Genomic DNA, 17884 nt, shown 5'->3' with positions numbered 1-17884 from the left:
GAGGGGATTAATGAACGAATGTAAATTATTGTCATCTCTGATTTAGTTGGCAGTCATATCACTGAGTGCAAAAAGCAACACTCATCTTATTACTCGTTCAATGTCATGTAGTCCTTTCTCTAAAACTGCAGTGTTTAACAGTCTTCTCAGCTCATTTTGCACAATTCCACAATAGTGATAACTGTAATCAAAGCTTGAACACTACCAAATCGTTGTAAATCGTACTGTGTTGCAATCTTGGAATCTACAGGTGTGATTTTTGTTTTCAATTGTAATTCTCTTATTTTTAAAACAAGAGTTGATGTCTGGTTGATTGTATAAAACAATAACTAATGGTTAGACTTTTAAAATTCATTTGTATTTACAAATAGTTTAAATTAGAATTTATTCTTAGGAAAAAAAATAGAGGGTTTGTTGAGTCATTGAGGTGATCAAGTATGCTTATTGGTAAATAATATATTCTCTCAAAGGCCAAGATTAGCACTCACAGTAAGTGAGTAAGTAGGATGGTAGCTGAAAAGCCTGCTAGGTATGAAGTTCATCTTCTGAACAAATGTTTTAGTTTCATTAAAAATGAAAATGTATTCCACTCAGATTTTCCTGTTACTATGTAAATGTATGTGTATTTAAGAGAAATTTAATTATTCTGTTTCATTCATTTACACTTGAGTCATTAAAAGGATATTTGGTAATGGATAAGAGGGGCCTCTTTCTTGGCTTTACTCTTTATTATTTTAAACTCCGTAAGACATTTTTTTCCTGACATTCAACAAACTTGACCAGTTATAAGGTCTGACAGTAGTACAATTGCCACTAATACCAATTATGGTTGAAGAAATGAAAAAATTTCATTCAGTATCTTTAGTAAATGATGTCTGATAGGTGGTACTGTTATTTTATAAACAAACTTATGGAAAATAAAACAACACAAAAAACTGCAACGTGTTCTTTAAGAACAGGGACCGTGATTTCTTATTCATGGTTATATTATGCGGACCTAGCAGAATGCCTGGAACAAAACAGACACTCAATAAATATTGAATATGGATTAATTGATGAATGCATCTACAAATGTTATAGGATAAAATTTGTTTAGTGATGAAATCAGCAGAGAGGAATGCAAAGGTCATTTTGTATTTGAAGCATGTGAGGAATTTCAGTAATTGTGGGAGGACTGCAGAGAGAAACCTTGATTTATATGCAATGCCTATTTGTGCCCTGGAGAGAAAAGAGGAGGGTTGGTCTTACTTAAATAGAAGAAAGCAGAGATTTAATTAAAATGACAGTTTCTGATTAGCCAATACTGGGACTAGAAAAAATTTCGGCTAGGAAGATGAGAAGTTGTTTGTTTCCTTTTCCTGATATTCCTAAACTGACCAACACAAAGCGGTCAGTAGGGAAGGGGCCACAGTTTCCATATTCCCTGACTCAGCAATTTTTCCCCTCTGGATTAGAATTTTTAAACTTTAGAACTATTGTACACACTGCTATATTTAAAATAGGTAACCAACAAGGACCTATTGTACAGCACAGGGAACTCTGCTCAATATTCTGTAATAACCTAAATGGGAAAAGAATTTGAAAAAGAATAGGTACATGTATATGTATAACTGAATATCTTTGTTGTACACCTGAAAGCAATATAACATAGTTAATCAACTATGCTCCAGTATAAAATAAACATTAAAAAAAAGAAATGTGGAATATAGTATAGAGAAAAATTGAAAAAAAAGGAACGTTTGGCTGGTTGGCTGGAAGGGCGTCTGGCTCCAGAGCATGCTTTAGAGTAACTTCACCACATCTTTGAGTAGGCTGTGAAAAGAAACAAAATTGTCATTTAGTTTTATTTTTATCTAATAATTTAAGAAAATGAGTTAGTTAAGCTCTTCTCATTCATTGGATTTTTTTTGTAAATTTGTCGAGTATAACTACATACAGAAAAGTGAACAATGATAGGTATACAGTTAGATTAATTTCATAAAGTTAACACACTCAGGTAATCAGCACATATCAAGAAATAGGTATCAGCAGCACCACAGAAGACCCAGCTCGTACCTCCTGCCCATCGACTACCCCTCTACAAAAATCTCTATCTTCACTTCTACTGCCATATACTAGTTTTGCCTTTTAAAAAATGTTACATAAAGAGAATCTTTTTTGTGTCTTATTTGGTAGCTGGCATTTTTATACTCATCAGTATGCTTATGAGTCATCTCTATTGTTACATGTGGGTATAGTGCATTCATTTTCACAGTGTTGCCTATTACCTTGTTATATGAATGTATCACAATCTATCCATTCTACTATTGGTGAACATTTGGGTTGTGTTGTTGTCAATTTTTGGCTCTCACAAATAGTGCTGCAATAAATAGTATTATCTACCAACATTTTGGTTGGATAAATACCTAGAAGTGGAATTCCTCTTTTTTAGGGTATGACTATATTAGGCTTTAGCAGATAGTGCTAAATAGTTTTCCAAAGTGGTTGTACCAGTTTATACTCCCAACAGCCATTGTACGAGAGTTCCAGTTGCTTCATACCTTCAGTAACACATGATCTAGTTAATTTTTTACAGCAATTCTTTTGTGTGTAGTGACACTGCACTGTGGTTTTAACTTCTACTTCCCTCATGAATAATGACTTTTAGCATTTTTAAAAATGTTTAATGACCATTTATATATAATTTTCTAGTTCAAAATTTTTGTTGTTGTTTATGGTGGTTGGTTTTTCTGTTTTGTTTTGTTTTTGTTTTTTGGTTAGGTTGTTGGCTCCTCTCCTTAATGTTTTGTAAGAATTCTTTGCACTGATCTTTTGTTGATATATGTGTTACTAATATCTTCTCCATCTCTGTGGCTGGTCTTTTCACTCTCTTAATGGTGAAGCACTATTAATTTGTCTTATGGAATGGCACTGGCATCCTCACTGCACATGCATGTCAGATGGTCACTTACCATGTACAGAAAATGGTGTGTGGAGAGAGGATTGGGAGGGGCAGCTGGATGGTGTGCTTTACTGCAGTGCACACTCTTGACCTTTCCTTTCAAGATATTGTTATGCATTATTGTTTAATATGTTCATTAAATAAGTTGAATGATTATTATCCAGTTTCTATCAAACTAATCTCCACAAAAATGGATAAATATTTTTAAAATATTCTTGCAAAGCAAATTTAAATTGAAAATCATGTTGATAGAGAGAGCATTTGGGCACTACAAGAAAATGATGGATCTGACAGTTCTTCTCCAAATGTGAGCTATTTCCCAGGTAGATAAAGAAAATGGCAGCTTAATAATAGCCAAGAAACTCGTTAAAAAAATAAAATTACCAGAAAAGCTATTTAAAATAAAGATTTATGTCCACTTTAGTTAACAGTGAGCCTTGTCCTAATATAGTATTCCTTGATATACTAAACTATAAAGCCACCATCGTTAGCAAAACATTAAGTATGTTTGTTTCATCTTTATCTCATCCTTTCAAATTTTCTAGTTTGTGCATATTACACATACAATTTATAAATAATTAATATACATCTACTGGGCTGATTATTGAAATAGTCTGGAGCACTCTTCTAGAAAATTTTAAAAATATTGGTTTAAAAACTAGGTAGAAGCTTACCATGCAAACATCCAGGAACTTTCGAAATGGAAACTTGTAAAGCACTTTTTAAAATCATCGTTTATACCTGGTTATTTGAAAAGCATGGCAGAGAGTTCACAGTGCATGTAGGGGAGGGGAGGTGCCTGGAACAGAATTCTGATAGGTTTGTAAGTAATAGAAGCCATTGTCCTGAACTCTCCACTGCTCAATAAAAGCTGTCCTGAATATTCTCCTATTCTCAGGTAAGGGCTGATTCCCAAGAATGGAATACGCCTGCCAAAGATTGTAGATTTCACTTTGGAATGTGGGATTCAGAGCCTGAGCCTGAATGCCTGGGAATATCTAACCATGTTTTAACTATGGCAGCAAATCAACTAGTAGAAGCAGTTGCTACACAGTGGCAGGTGGAGCTTCTTAGGGAGATCACAGCTTCTCCAAAGCCACCGTAAAGACTTAAGTCAGCTTAGGCAGATAAGCATTTCTTTTCTCCTGAAAAGTCTAAATATAAATATAAAAATGAAGTAATGTAAAAAGAAAAATATAATAGATATAATGGATATAAATTTTTCCTTTTCCTCAGATTCTAGAGATTTTATAAGTTTTGGTGAAACTAACTGGGCAAACAATTTTTTTGTGGGTATTCATTACAAATGTCTCCTTTCATCTGATGAATGAAAATAGCCTCAAGAATCACCTAATACATCCTGCCTCTTGTTGGCAGACCTGAATGAAGCCACCATGGGTGGACGAAGCTTCAGGTTCTCCACTGCAGTTGTTTTTGGCTGTACACTTGGTGGACATTTTTCTTTCAGCTGAGCCTCAGATCATTTACTTGGAATGATATGTCGTCCCCTCACTCCCATGCCAAATGCTGTGAACACTTGGGAAGAAAATGCTGTGGAAATGTGAAGAATTATTTTAGGAACCAAATCTCTGTAGCCTCGAAGCTTTTGCTAAGCACTGCATCCATAGGTGACATATCTGCCACATCTGTTTTTGGGGTGGGGGGCACACCCTATTTATCATGAGATGAGTCACCTCATGAAGGAGCATAATCTACTTGAGCTTTTGTGTTTAAACTGCTCTCTGGTATAGTGAGCTGTAGTATTGAAGCTTTAAGTGTTATATATCTAGGCGCCTTGGTAACACCTTGCCAAGAACGACAATAGTTACAGAGGAGAAAAATCTCCTTCCTTTCATTTCCTCTCAGTCTGTCTTTTTAATGATATTACTCCTGAGGCAAAGGCAGTGAGGATCCTCAGGGGGTGCTGCCATGAAAGACCAAGCCATCCCACACCTGTTCTGGAATTAGAACAGCTGAATTTGGCAAGGCAAGAACACAAAAATAGAGGATAAAAAGAACCAGAAATATGACAAAACACCACTAAAATATCTCTAACTAATCATTAAATATCCACAATAGTTGAATTCAGGGATTCTAAGTCTGGCTCTCAGACAGGGTCTTCAGTATGTAACCGTTGGTATGTATTATTGATTCCCTAAAGATTTTCCTTTCGTTTCCCAAAGTCTAAACAAAAACAGTGACTTTAACCCTCTTTGCAGTTCATTCTTGGGGGCTCTCAAAAAATTCTTTTTCATTATAGATCATTCATTTGTACGAAGAATATTATTTTCCTTGACTCTAAAATGTTTGTAAGGTAATTTAATAGCTATTGATAAATTGAATCCATGAGGTAGGCACATCTTTCAAAAGAAAATATGTAGCTTGATAATGAAAACGTGCACCTCAGATTGGGACTTGAACCCACACGGCTGGGACTCGAACCTGGCCAAAACTCTGATTGGGACATGAACTCACGCAGCCAGGACTCTAACTCGGCCAAAACCCAGATTGGGACTTGAATCCATGCAGCTGGGACTCAAACCCGGCCAAAACACACAGTTTTCCAACTGAGATCACACACCTGGTTTCAGGACTTAAGAAGCTCAGGTTCTTGATGTCTCATCACAGAAGGAATTCAGTGGGAGACAGAGTGATAGAAGTGGATTTATTTAGAGAGAAACACACTCCACAGACAGAGTGTAGGTCAACTCAGAATGTGAGAAAGGCACCAGGGTATGGGGTTGTCAGTTTTTATAGGGGTGGATAATTTCACAGGCTAATGAGTGGGAGCTATTTCAGGAAGGGGAGGGGATTTCCAGGAATTGGGTCATCGCCCACTTTTTGATCCTTATGTTCCGTCTTGGAACTGTCATGGTGCCTGTAGGTGTGTCATTTAGCTTGCTGATGTGTTACAGTGAGCATATACTGAGGCTCAAGGTCAAGTGGAAGTTGACTTGTCTGTCATCTTGGACCCATTTTGTTCTAATCAGTTTATGTCATGTCCTCAGGCTATGTCACTCTTTCAAAGGTTGTGCCCTGCCTCCTTCCCTCCTGTTTCATTCCCCACCTCAGAGATTTTACTCCCCTATTCTTATGGGAAGCAGAAGGGTGTTGGTCTGTCTTCTGTAGCTGCTTCAAGGCTGAATAAGGGCATCAGCCCTGCCTGTCAGGGAGTAAAAATCTCTGGGTGCCTGATCTAGGGGCCCAAGGGGCAGGGCAGCTCCTTGTTTTAAGTCAGTATGGGCTGGAATCCTCACATAGCCATCATCTTGGTGTGGAACTCTTGTAATTGTTTCCATAGCCTTTCTATGAATCTCCTTGATGATGAAGCACTTTTTTGTAACAGCATCAGAGTACAAAAATATCTATAAATGACAAAAGACTTAAAAGGCATGGGTAAACATCTGATTAGAGTGTAATTGATAAAGAAACTTGGTTACAATACCAGAATTATGAATGATTACATTTAACTTAACATACCAGATAATCTTAGTTAAATATTTCTCTTCAAGATACCTCAGAGGACCTCTAAAGTACCCCAAAGTTAGCTGGAAATCAAAAGAAACTTAATTAAAATTTGATATTTGGGAAGTTTGTCAAAAAGTTTTAAAACACTTGGTCAAATAAGATCATAGGTCACTGTGAGACAATACTTATTCCTTAATCAAAATTACAAAAGATCTCAAAAGCAAATACAAGTCACTTAAAGGCAAAGAAACTCACACAATCTGTTGTCAAAAGCAGCATTTCAAGACTACTTTGGAGGGAGAAACCAAATCCAATCTTGTTCTAGTCCATTCCTAACAAAATCCATTTACCCAACTAAATTCAATCCAATCTTAGAAAATCCTGATCATGCATAACTCTTTTCAGTATTTTTCATTCTTCACACCTTCTTTTACTAAAAACACATATTTTACTTTTCTTAAAAGTTTTTTTTCACATTGAGTTACTTTTCTTGTTGACAAATTTGTAACAGATAGAGTAAGGTCTTATTTGACCTCTAATAAACCTAGGTACAACAGAAGTATTATACTTGACATTGATCACTGATGACTCTAATATGTCTGTATTAATCAAACCAACAAGCTTAAAGCCACCTTCAGTACCAGATGTCAGTTTAGTACTGAATATTTTTCAGATGACATGAACCTGAAATTCATTCTGGCCAGATTGTTTTTTTATTTCTGAGTTTTTATATAAGTGCTTAAATTTTTAAAAAGCCAATTAAGTAGAGTTCTTTTACGAATTCATTTTTGGCAATACCATACACATACAACACACATATGGATACATATGAACACACAAAAAACCAGAGGCCTCATAGTTCCCATTCCCAAATTTCAGCCCTGAGTCTGGTACCACATAAAATCCACAAGGGGTTGGACTTAAATTGGGTTTCTAGCAGATGGAACAAATCATGGTCACCTACCTAGATGGCTAAACGTTTTTTACCAGTGTTTACAGAAAAGACACTTAAGATTTCTATTTATCCTTGACAAGTCAAGTTCTAAATGACTTTAGCCTCTTTTTAAAATTTGCATTTAAAAAGGTGGCAGAGATAAGGGTTGCTGAGAAGACCAGATAGGACAATTGCATCTCAAAGGTACAGGCAAGTTCCTTGTAGGATGACTTTGTTTCCCCTTTGTTTAATATTAACAAGCCTCTTAAGATAAATAGGGAAGGTTTGGGGAGCGATAGAAGGATTGGTGGGTTTTGGATTATTTTTGGAGCTACACCTGTGGTCCTGTAAAGACTACATTTGTAAAACAAGGACAGTTTTGTTTTCTTTTTCAAAGAACTGGGTGGTTACCTCAATGATATTGAAGGATTGACATACCCATTCACCTATGTTGGAAAGTTTTACTTTTCCTCATTTAGCTTAGGGGAGAAGGCCTCTTCCAAAATTCTTATCAGGCTCTGATTATCAGCTATGGTCAGTTTAGTCAGACCAGTGGCCTCCTATTTTGGTAAATCTACTTACAAACATTTTTGAGGCTCTTCTCTAGATTTAAGAAATTTGCACCTTATATTTAGATACTATATACCCTTTTAACTTAATAATCACTGGCTAGATATCTTTGGCCAAGCCCAGAACCTTGATATTCCACATTCTAGGGTCTACTAAGGCTTCTATTTTAGCTTCAGATTTTATCTGTTCCTTTTTGCTTTTTGTTAGAACCATTTGGTGATGAGGGTGGTTCCCTTGCCCCTTGAGAAACAGACTGGTCCCTAACTTAGTAAAAAAAATCTCTTCCCATTAAAGGGATGGGACAGTCAGACACAAACAGAAAAGAATGTAAAAACAGCTGGCCCTTGATCCTGCACAAAGGGGTTCTAAGAAAGCGTGCCCCTATGTCTTCCCTGACAACCCCATTATGTATTCCTTATGATTGTTAAGGTTTCCAGTCCTTTGGGTAAGACCAAGAAGGCTGCACCAGTGTCTATAAGAAATTCTATCAAGTGGCCCACCACATCAGTGACCACCCAAGGCTCGACCACGTTAGTTATGTAGATGGTATCTCTAGGCAGAGCCACTTTTGGCCTTGGGCCCCTTCAGTCTTCTGATTGCAAAACCATCAATGGCCGAGGGGCCCCCATCGCTCTCTGGCATCTGGGGCATTCTCTCTCCCAATGCCCTGTTTGCAAAGGGCACATTGATCACAATCTTCCCTCCAGTGCCTTTTGTCTGCATAGGGTACAATGGCCTTGTATGGGTACCCATAGGCCTTGTGGTCTACCAGGGCCAGATTGGCCCAGAAAAGCTGACTTCCCCTTTGGTGTCTTTGAGCGAACAAAGCTACTGCAATCATTTGCACCTTTTGCATATTTCTCTGGGTGCATTCAGGCTTTTTGGCCATATCCCTATTACTGAAAACCTAATAAGCTAATTGGAACAAATCATTCACTGGAGTCTGAGGAGCAGCAGATGCTTTCTGAATTTTACACCTGAAGTCTGGGGCAGACTAGGCCATGAAATGCATAGCCAAAAGGGTCTGTGCCTCAGGCGAGGAGGGATCCACTTTCATTCGGGATCCATGGCCCTATAGGGTGGGTCAGTTAAATTGTCCTCTGTCCTGGACCTGCTGTTGGATGTGCATAAGTATATGGAGTTGACCTGCCAGTCAAAAATGAGCAGACATTGGCAGAGCGTCTTCCCCAGTATGTCTGGCTTGCAGCATCCCATGGGCCTCTTTAAGACCAAGACTTAACCCTCAACATTGTCTTATCTTATTACTGTCCCTTCGTGGTTGTCAGCTGAAACCGTACATCTCAGATTGGGACTTGAACCCACATGGCCGGGACTCGAACCCAGCCAAAACCCAGATTGGGACTTGAACCCATGCAGCTGGGACTAGAACCCAGCAAAAACCCACAGTCTTCCAACTGAGATCACACACCTGGTTTCAGGACTTAATGAAGCTCAGGTTCTTGATGTCTCATCACAGAAAGAATTCAGTGAGAGACAAAGGGATAGGTAAGAAGTGGATTCATTTAGAGAGAAACACACTCCTCAGACAGAGTGTGGGCCATCTCAGAAGGTGAGAGAAGCCTTGGGAGAAACACACTCCACAGACAGAGTGTCGGCCATCTCAGAAGGTGAGAAAGGCACCAGGATATTGGGTTGTCAGTTTTTATAGGGGTGGGTAATTTCATAGGCTAATGAGTGGGAGGAGTATTTCAGCTATTTCAGGAAGGGGCAGAGATTTCCAGGAATTGGGCCACCACCCACTTTTGCCAAAACCCACAGTCTTCCAACTGAGATCACACACCTGGTTTCAGGACTTAATGAAGCTCAGGTTCTTGATGTCTCATCACAGAAAGAATTCAGTGAGAGACAAAGGGATAGGTAAGAAGTGGATTCATTTAGAGAGAAACACACTCCTCAGACAGAGTGTGGGCCATCTCAGAAGGTGAGAGAAGCCTTGGGAGAAACACACTCCACAGACAGAGTGTCGGCCATCTCAGAAGGTGAGAAAGGCACCAGGATATTGGGTTGTCAGTTTTTATAGGGGTGGGTAATTTCATAGGCTAATGAGTGGGAGGAGTATTTCAGCTATTTCAGGAAGGGGCAGAGATTTCCAGGAATTGGGCCACCACCCACTTTTTGATCCTTATTTTCTGTCTTGGAACTGTCATGGCACTGGTGGGTGTGTCATTTAGCTTGCTGATGTGTTACAGTGAGCGTATACTGAGGCTCAAGGTGTAGTGGAAGTCGACTTGTCTGCCATCTTGGACCCATTTGATTCTAATCAGTTTATGTCATGTCCTCAGGCTATGTCACTCTTTCAAAAGTGGTGCTCTGCCTTCTTCCCTCCTGTTTCAGTAACATATCTGAAGTGCAACATCCACTTTTCCCTTCTGTACAGTTTGTCTTAGGTTTGTCTACTATATCCCAATACTTGGGTAAAAATCCTCACCTAGACCAACATAGCTGTATGACCCAAGTCATGAATCAATAAGTACTGGATCTGTAAGTAGAACAGAGCCCATAATACTATCCCACATATTAACTCATTGTTTTACCCCCAACTCCTACCTTCAAATCCTTCTCAAAAAGAGAAAGAGATGTAATCCAAATGATAATCATGTCTGCTGCTCTTTAGAGAGAGTTGTGCAGTCAGTATATAGATATGGGATTTAGCTGAACCCTGGTTATAGTTTTTTTTCGTCATTAAAATTGAGGGCTAAAGCGTCTGGGTCATAGGTTCAATCCTCACTGATGTCCAGTTATCTTTAACAATGTGGAGATAACCTTTTCCATGGCCTAACTGGCTTTATGATGAGGTAATTGTGTAACTCTATCTCGTTGATTTGAGAGGCATAGGAATGTTCTCTTTCTATTCCGTTCTAAGAAAGGTATAAGCAACATTGTCTTTATTCTTTTTGCTGACAGCCTCACCTTACTCTTTCTTTTGGGTTTAAGTAATAGATTTCCTCTTTAAGTGTTAACATAATTTAGAAGCCATCAAATATTAGGATACCACCAACCCTCAAATTTTCCCAACATACAGAAATGTGAGGGAATGCAACTCTGGAGAAGTAAGCTGTGGTGAAGGGCAAGAAGGCAGGAACAAATATAGTACACTCTCAAAAGACAGAAGCAGTGGTTATCTTATGGGGCCCGGAGAAGCAGTGAGGACTTGGTTTTCCTGATTACAGAAAGATACAAATAATACAAGACAGAGCAAAAAAGAGTGCCAAGGGGAGAGATGCCCAGTTCTGCTCTCTTTTCCTTTTGTCTGTTATTCTTGTCTATGAGTGGTGCTGGCTGGAAAGAGGACCCAGGAAGGGATATGGGTGGCTCAAAGAGTATCACCACAATGGAGAAATACTGAAAGATGCTTCACTGTAGGTCAAGAAACGTAAGATGAAAGTGTTTAGAATGCAATATCACACATATTATAGATTCTATAATACACCCATCCTTGTTCCTAGAGCATAATAAACATTCAGTGAAAGTCCTCTTTCCTCCTCTCCCTTCTTCCTCCTCCTCCTCCTTCTTACTATTTTTACTGCTTGTTTTGTTACTTATTCTCACTACTTCCTCCTGCCTTTACTTCCCACTGCAGCTATATAGGTCTTACCCAACCATTAAGGTTATTTCTCTAGTTTTTAAGTTCTACCCCCTTCACCGAGATTTCTCTAATCCTGACCTACATTGACCTCCTGTTTTGGGATTAATACTTAGTTGCCCACTATCTTAAATTGTTTCTTGTTATTTCAAGTATTATTTAATCTTCTCAGCTGAGCAAGAGGAGAGATACTTTGAAGGCTGAAACCATATCCTTATTTATTTCTCTGTATTTACCAGGATAATTATAACAATGTTGAGCATATAGAATCCCCAGATAACTGTTTTTCAAATAAATTCTAGGTATTTAATAAATACTGTTTGATTGACTGTTTTCCCTCTGCATGATCAGAAAAATATATATGTCACTGTACTTTTTTTTTTTAAATATATATATATGTATAGTACTGGAAAGGAAGAAGTGGGTTTAGTCATGCTCACAATTTACTTGGCAAACTCATATTTGTGTCCTGCCAGGTTGAAATCTATCCTTTATTCACTGTTCTGGCCAAAACAAACAAAAACAAATGAACATAGAAAAGTTCCCAAAAGAGGAAAAAACCACAAACAACAACAACAACAAAACCCCCAAAAACATAACAAGAAAAACACATCAAAAAATTCAAATGTTCATGAAATGAATAAAAATAATGCATTTATAAGGTCAACATAGATAATTGAGTATGGATTACAACTGGGAAAGAATGACTTAGTCAAGGTTGTGTTTATTATCCTGGAACTGAAGCAAATATTTGAAATGAATTAACTTATATCTGATTTTTTTCCACATAATCTATTTTAGATCAAGAGTACTTTGTGGCAAGAACATGAAATCAGTTGAGACCAGCTGACCTTTGCAAAGAATTGTGGCTGGTTAATCTTATATTGTATATGAGACATGAACGAAAAATCTTACAGTCCCCATGTGCTGAATTACCCCCATTCCCCTCCTTCAAAAGCCATACAGAAAACCACCGCTACCACAAAGCCTTAGAGTGGAAGATGCATACGAATAGCCTACTCTGTCATATCCGAGCAGTGAAACGCCATTTTAACTCGATTAATTCAAGCAAACAAGAAGACAGTAGAGTTATATATGATTAAATATGCGGCAGGATCCTTTTCCCTTTACTTTAAAATATATTCTTTTCTGACTGCTCTCATAGTTTGTCAGATCAGCTTGAAATTAATCATATGATAAGGAGGAGGAAATTAATTATATATATATTTTTTGTCTGGGTTAAGGACATAAACTCCACAAGGTATCTTCTAAGATATATTAAAACATATCCAGCCAGATTCTTTTTTAATTATAGCTTCTCTTTGTCTAAAACTAAACTTCTTCTGAATGCTTGATAGCAGAATTCTTCCAAGCACTGGTATAGCCATAACTCTCTTGCAAGCTGGGTAGTACAGACGTCTCCAAAGCTGAAAAAAGGGACTGTTAAGAGAGCCCTTTCTCCATTTGGTCCTGTTCCTTGATGCTTCCCAGGCAGACCTTATTGGAAGAACATCAACACCAGTACATTCCAAATAGTTGGCTAAATGAGATAGTCTATAGAAACTCTACCGCAAAGACACTCCATTCACAAGGTAGGGTTTGGGCTTGGCATTGTGCAGTGTGCTTTTATGTCTGCATCTGTGCCTACTTCTTTGCATTGTGAACTTGAACTGTTTTTCCTTTCACTATTCTGCTCCATTGTACCTAGGAATGCACCTGCCTCTTCTCTCTGTAAGGCAAATTATCTTTTTTCATGCTTATTTTTCATCTAATGTAAACATTGATCTCTCACTAAGAATCTTAGTTCCCATTATCATTTTCCCTGGAGGTCTCACCTCCCACTGGCCTTGATTAGGTAGGCTTGTATGAGAATTGTCTTTCCTTTGTACACCATTTCTTGATCAATGAACAAGCTGTGTGAGCAAGTATGGTGTAAACTAAAGACAGGAACATTTTATTTTATTTTACTTTATTTTTACATGTTTCTACTTTCATATGATAACAACAGTTGGATTGGAAGGAAACTGCCCTTTGAAGCACCTCTTATTTTTATCACTTTAAGGTCATTATTTCCTGCTATGTGACCTTCCTTAAAACATCACTGCTATTTTCTTCCACACCCTGCAATTTATTTCAGGTTACATAAACTGTTTGGCACAAAACTTCCCTTTCCATGTGCTCCCTGCAATCTTTTTCAATAACTTCAAAACTTACACTTTTGACCCTGAAGAGTCCTTGATCTGATTCCTTTCCATTCCTGACTCTGTGGACCTGTAGCTCCTTTCTTCCTGAGACACAGAGTGAACTTTATCAGCCTAAGTCAACATTTTTCTTTATGAGATCTTTAATTCAGCACTTACCTGCTTCTACCAGTTTTTTACCTGCCTTTTCCCATTTAATTCAACATTTATTCTCTGTTCTCTTTGGCACCAGTGCATGCTCAAATTGCGACTCTGGTCTCTCCTTTTTGAGCCAGCATTGTATCCACAGCCAATTTTTTCAGTTGACCTCTCTGATTCTTCTTTCTGCCCGACTCATCAACTCTCAACCTTGGATGACCTCCACCAGTTGCTTTCCCTGCCTTTTAAATTTAATTTAATTCTATTTTTGAGTCTACAAAATGTTTTCAATATTCCCTAACACTGAAAATTTGCATCTTAACTGAGCTTTGGCAATCAATATAGAAATATTGTTTCCTTTTATCTCCCAACTCCATCATGAGACCCCACTATTTTAGGGAGAAAAACACATCAGGTTTACCTACTTTTGCCAACTCTAATCTTTATTCCCCTATGTTCCTTTCTCCTCCACTTTTCTCCAATTTAAACTTCACCTCTCTCTCAATCTTCTGGACTCCAAACATGACCAGTGTTTTCAGGATATTAGTATCACAACTATCTACTTTTTCTCTAACATCTTCACTCTATCCCAATCTGTAGACACGTGCATTTTAAATAAAAACAAAAGCAAAACCAAAGCTCATTCATTCAGCAAATATTTATTGAATTGCTGCTCTATTTAGGCACTTTTGTAGGTGTCTGAGATGCAAGGAAATAAGATTCAATGTACAAAGACTTTTGTGTGCTTGCTATCTTTTCTATATACCAGTTAAACTCTTTACTTTCTTCGAAAACTTTTCAAGTGTGGTGCTAAATTCACTTCCTCTCCTTTTATTCTAACCATTCCCTTAGAAGTCGCTTACATCTGGCTTTGCTTCCATTGATGCCATTCTCTCAAGGATTAAGATAAAATGATGGCATTTTTAGATCTTTTCTCTGTCCTCATTCTCTTTGTTTACTTCATTTTGTCTTATGTTCTGTTTTCCACTTTTCTGGTTCTCCTTTCGTGTCTCAGACTTCTTCTCTCCTCTCTGGTTGTCCTTTAAAGTGTTGTCATAAATCCTGTAATATTTTCTCTTTAGTCACTCTATCAAGAAATAATTATATTTTAAAGATTTCTCACTGTCATCCTTTTGTCCTGCTCCTAAAGTCATATCTCAACTCTGGCCTTGTACCTCCTCTGCAGCCCATATTTCAAATGGTCTATCCAGTGCTTCTATTTGAATCCCCTGCCACACCTCAAATTCAACATGATCACAGCTATCATATAGATCTGGGACACGTTGAATTATGGAAGGACAGGAACTCTAACTGGGATGAGGGCACACAGAAAGTTAACGTTTCTGTAGAGTCAGCCTCAGCAACATCAGTGGGAAATGTCCCAAAGGCACGAGTCCAGTGGATATGGTCATTTTATACACAGTTTAGGCAAACCAGTAGGTCTAAAACATTATTAGCAGCATGGTGCCAGGGATTTTGGGAAAAGGGTAGAAGTGTAGGAAGATGCTTATACTTAGCAAGCCCTCAGTTCATAGTTGGATACATGGAAAATATAGAAAAAATATAGACAAATGGATAAGCAAGAGACATGGAAGGTATTTTGGATGCAGTTATGAGGTAAAATTCCTAGGAAGGTCCTAGAATAAAAAGCAAGATCACAGAACAGACTACATATAGACTGATGATCAAGGCAAAAATCTAGTTATATAGATGGTGACAATCAGACTCCATGGTGCTGGGAAGAAAGAGAAGGGATCAGAGGAAAGGTGTCTTTTAGCTGAATGACAACATGGGATACAGGGTTACCTTCTGATACGTATATGGGAAGAGCCAAACTGTTGATGAATTAACTGTGCTATTACAATTCCTTTCTTACTGGACATCTCTTCAGTACTGACACTATCAGCCATACACACAGAGTCTCTACTGTGCTAACATCAATGAGGAGACTCTCTTTTGACTCTTCTATATTTTCCTGAATATTTCTTCTTAGTCTTCCTTATGCACTACTACTCTTTTTGTACTCTCAAAGCTTGGTTGTTTCCTTGGATTCTGTCTTTGGTCTTCTGACATTCTATCTTCACTTTCCTTGGATAAATTCATTCACTTTCTTGATTTTAACTACTGCTATATCCTGTTTTTTCTGTAATCTAGGTTTACAGTTCTGGTATCTCCCTTGAGCTTTAGACTCATATATTTAACTACATTCCAGTGAAATCCATGTAGATGTCTTACTCATCATGTTCAAATACAACATGTTCAAAGTGGATCTGAATTTTCTGAATTTTCTCCCTCTCTCCACACCCACTCTTTCTTCCGATGTTTCCTATATTAATTAATTGCAACATTATTCACTCATCACTCCAGCCAGAAATTTAAAGTCAACCTAAGCCACTTCCTCTCTTTTATCCCCCACATAAAATCAACAGCCAACTCTACTAATTTTATCTTGTGATTATTTCCCAATCTCTTATACTGTCCCAGTTCAGTCCATCATAATTGTGCACCTGGAATATTCCCCTAAGCAAACCCCTGCTCTCCCTGATTGCTGACTGGCTTCTCCACATTACATTGCCCTTTGAACAGTCTGAAATCCACATCTTCCCAGGTCACTTTCTTGCTTCTAATGTTGCCATGGTTCTTCATCGTTTACTGAATCAACCTAAGTTTCTTATTACAACTTAAAGACCCTTCATGAACTGGCTCCTATCTGGGCTCTTAGGATCATCTCCTCTTGTACCTTACCTTAAATTACTTGCCTAAAACTGAACTCATGCTTTATTTTTATCCAATTCTCATTCCCCAAACATATACCTGCTCTTAAATTCATGCTCATTTTCTCCAATCTTCCACACTAGAAAAGAGGTCAACAAATACTTCTTTACTTTTCTCATTGATAACTCAAAACAGTTGCTCACCAAATTTGATTAATTTTATGCCAGAAAGTATCTCTCAAATCTGGACCTTCCATTCTATTTCTCTTCTAATATTTTTTCTCTGAACTACAAAATCATCTTGCTACTACAGAGTTTAGCTTTCTTAGTATTTGTGACTAAGAAATGGCCACATTCTGTGTCGTGGCTTTGGGTTTTCCTGAAAATATTTGTAAAATTATTAAAAATTTATGGAGGAAAAGGATGTATTATGAGTATCTATATCTACCTATCTATCAGAGACATATCACCACTGGGTCCAAAGTAAGTAGTTGATTAATACATAATTGGGAGAAATTACATAGATAGATAGATAGATAGATAGATAGATAGATAGATAGATAGATGATAGATAGATAATAGATATAGGTAGATAAATACATGGTCAGAGTCACTCTGCCATATTCATAGATATAGAGTAACATTTATTTCCCTATAGGTTTTTTGGTGGCATAAGGGACTAGCATAACATAAGGATGGAATATCTTTTTCTTCCTTCTAACAAAGAACCATGGAATACTTATTATAAAATGAAGGGAGATGGCAAAATGTTCATCTAAATAATCTCCATGTCATCCATACTCATCTCCTTGCCCACACTGTGTGGAGCAGAAAGAGTTTTGAAGTTATCTAGGCTTTTATGAAATAGATAAGCAGCTGACGCCACAAAATTTGGGAGAAAACTCAAAAGAATCTTTCTTTCTGGAGAATTGGTGTTCCATATTTTTGATGTGACCCAAAATGCCGTTAAGTAACTTTTTGGGAAGTAGTTTCCATGAAACTTCTCTTACTTTCCTTTTTCCTCCCGCCATTTCAGGAAAAACAGCTCCAAATTCAAGTCTTAAATTGAGGCCCAATGAACAACTACATGTTTTTGATAATTCAATAGCTTCATAAATGGTCCCTCAAGGAATGAACCTAACTGCCATATATTCTGTTAATGAGAATGGGAAACTTGGAGAGGGAGTGGAGAAGTGAGTCTGCTTTGAAATTAAAGATGATCTAAAGATGCCCTCTGGGCGGAGAGAGAAGATGGCCGAAGAGTAAGACGCGGAGATCACCTTCCTCCCCACAAATACATCAGAAATACATCTA

The 17884-nt window shown here is 37.7% G+C and overlaps 1 long non-coding RNA gene across 1 annotated transcript in view; it reads right to left on the bottom strand.

Annotated features, from left to right (window-relative positions):
* Nucleotides 1–418: 418 nt before the first annotated feature.
* The window catches only part of LOC114486499 (uncharacterized), an 18027-nt gene continuing 561 nt past the window's right edge, over nucleotides 419–17884 (bottom strand). Inside the window, exons 2-4 of the long non-coding RNA XR_003680369.2 lie at nucleotides 11958–12020; nucleotides 6422–6489; nucleotides 419–1812 (exon numbers count right to left, since the gene is read on the bottom strand). This is a non-coding gene — a long non-coding RNA (uncharacterized lncRNA). The remainder of the gene's footprint in view (nucleotides 1813–6421; nucleotides 6490–11957; nucleotides 12021–17884) is intronic.

The sequence above is a fragment of the Physeter macrocephalus genome, chromosome 6, assembly GCF_002837175.3.
Source record: "Physeter macrocephalus isolate SW-GA chromosome 6, ASM283717v5, whole genome shotgun sequence".
Classification (NCBI taxonomy): Eukaryota; Metazoa; Chordata; class Mammalia; order Artiodactyla; family Physeteridae; genus Physeter; species Physeter macrocephalus.
Note: the sequence above shows the minus strand (reverse complement) of the source record. Positions and strands in the feature narration are given on the sequence as shown.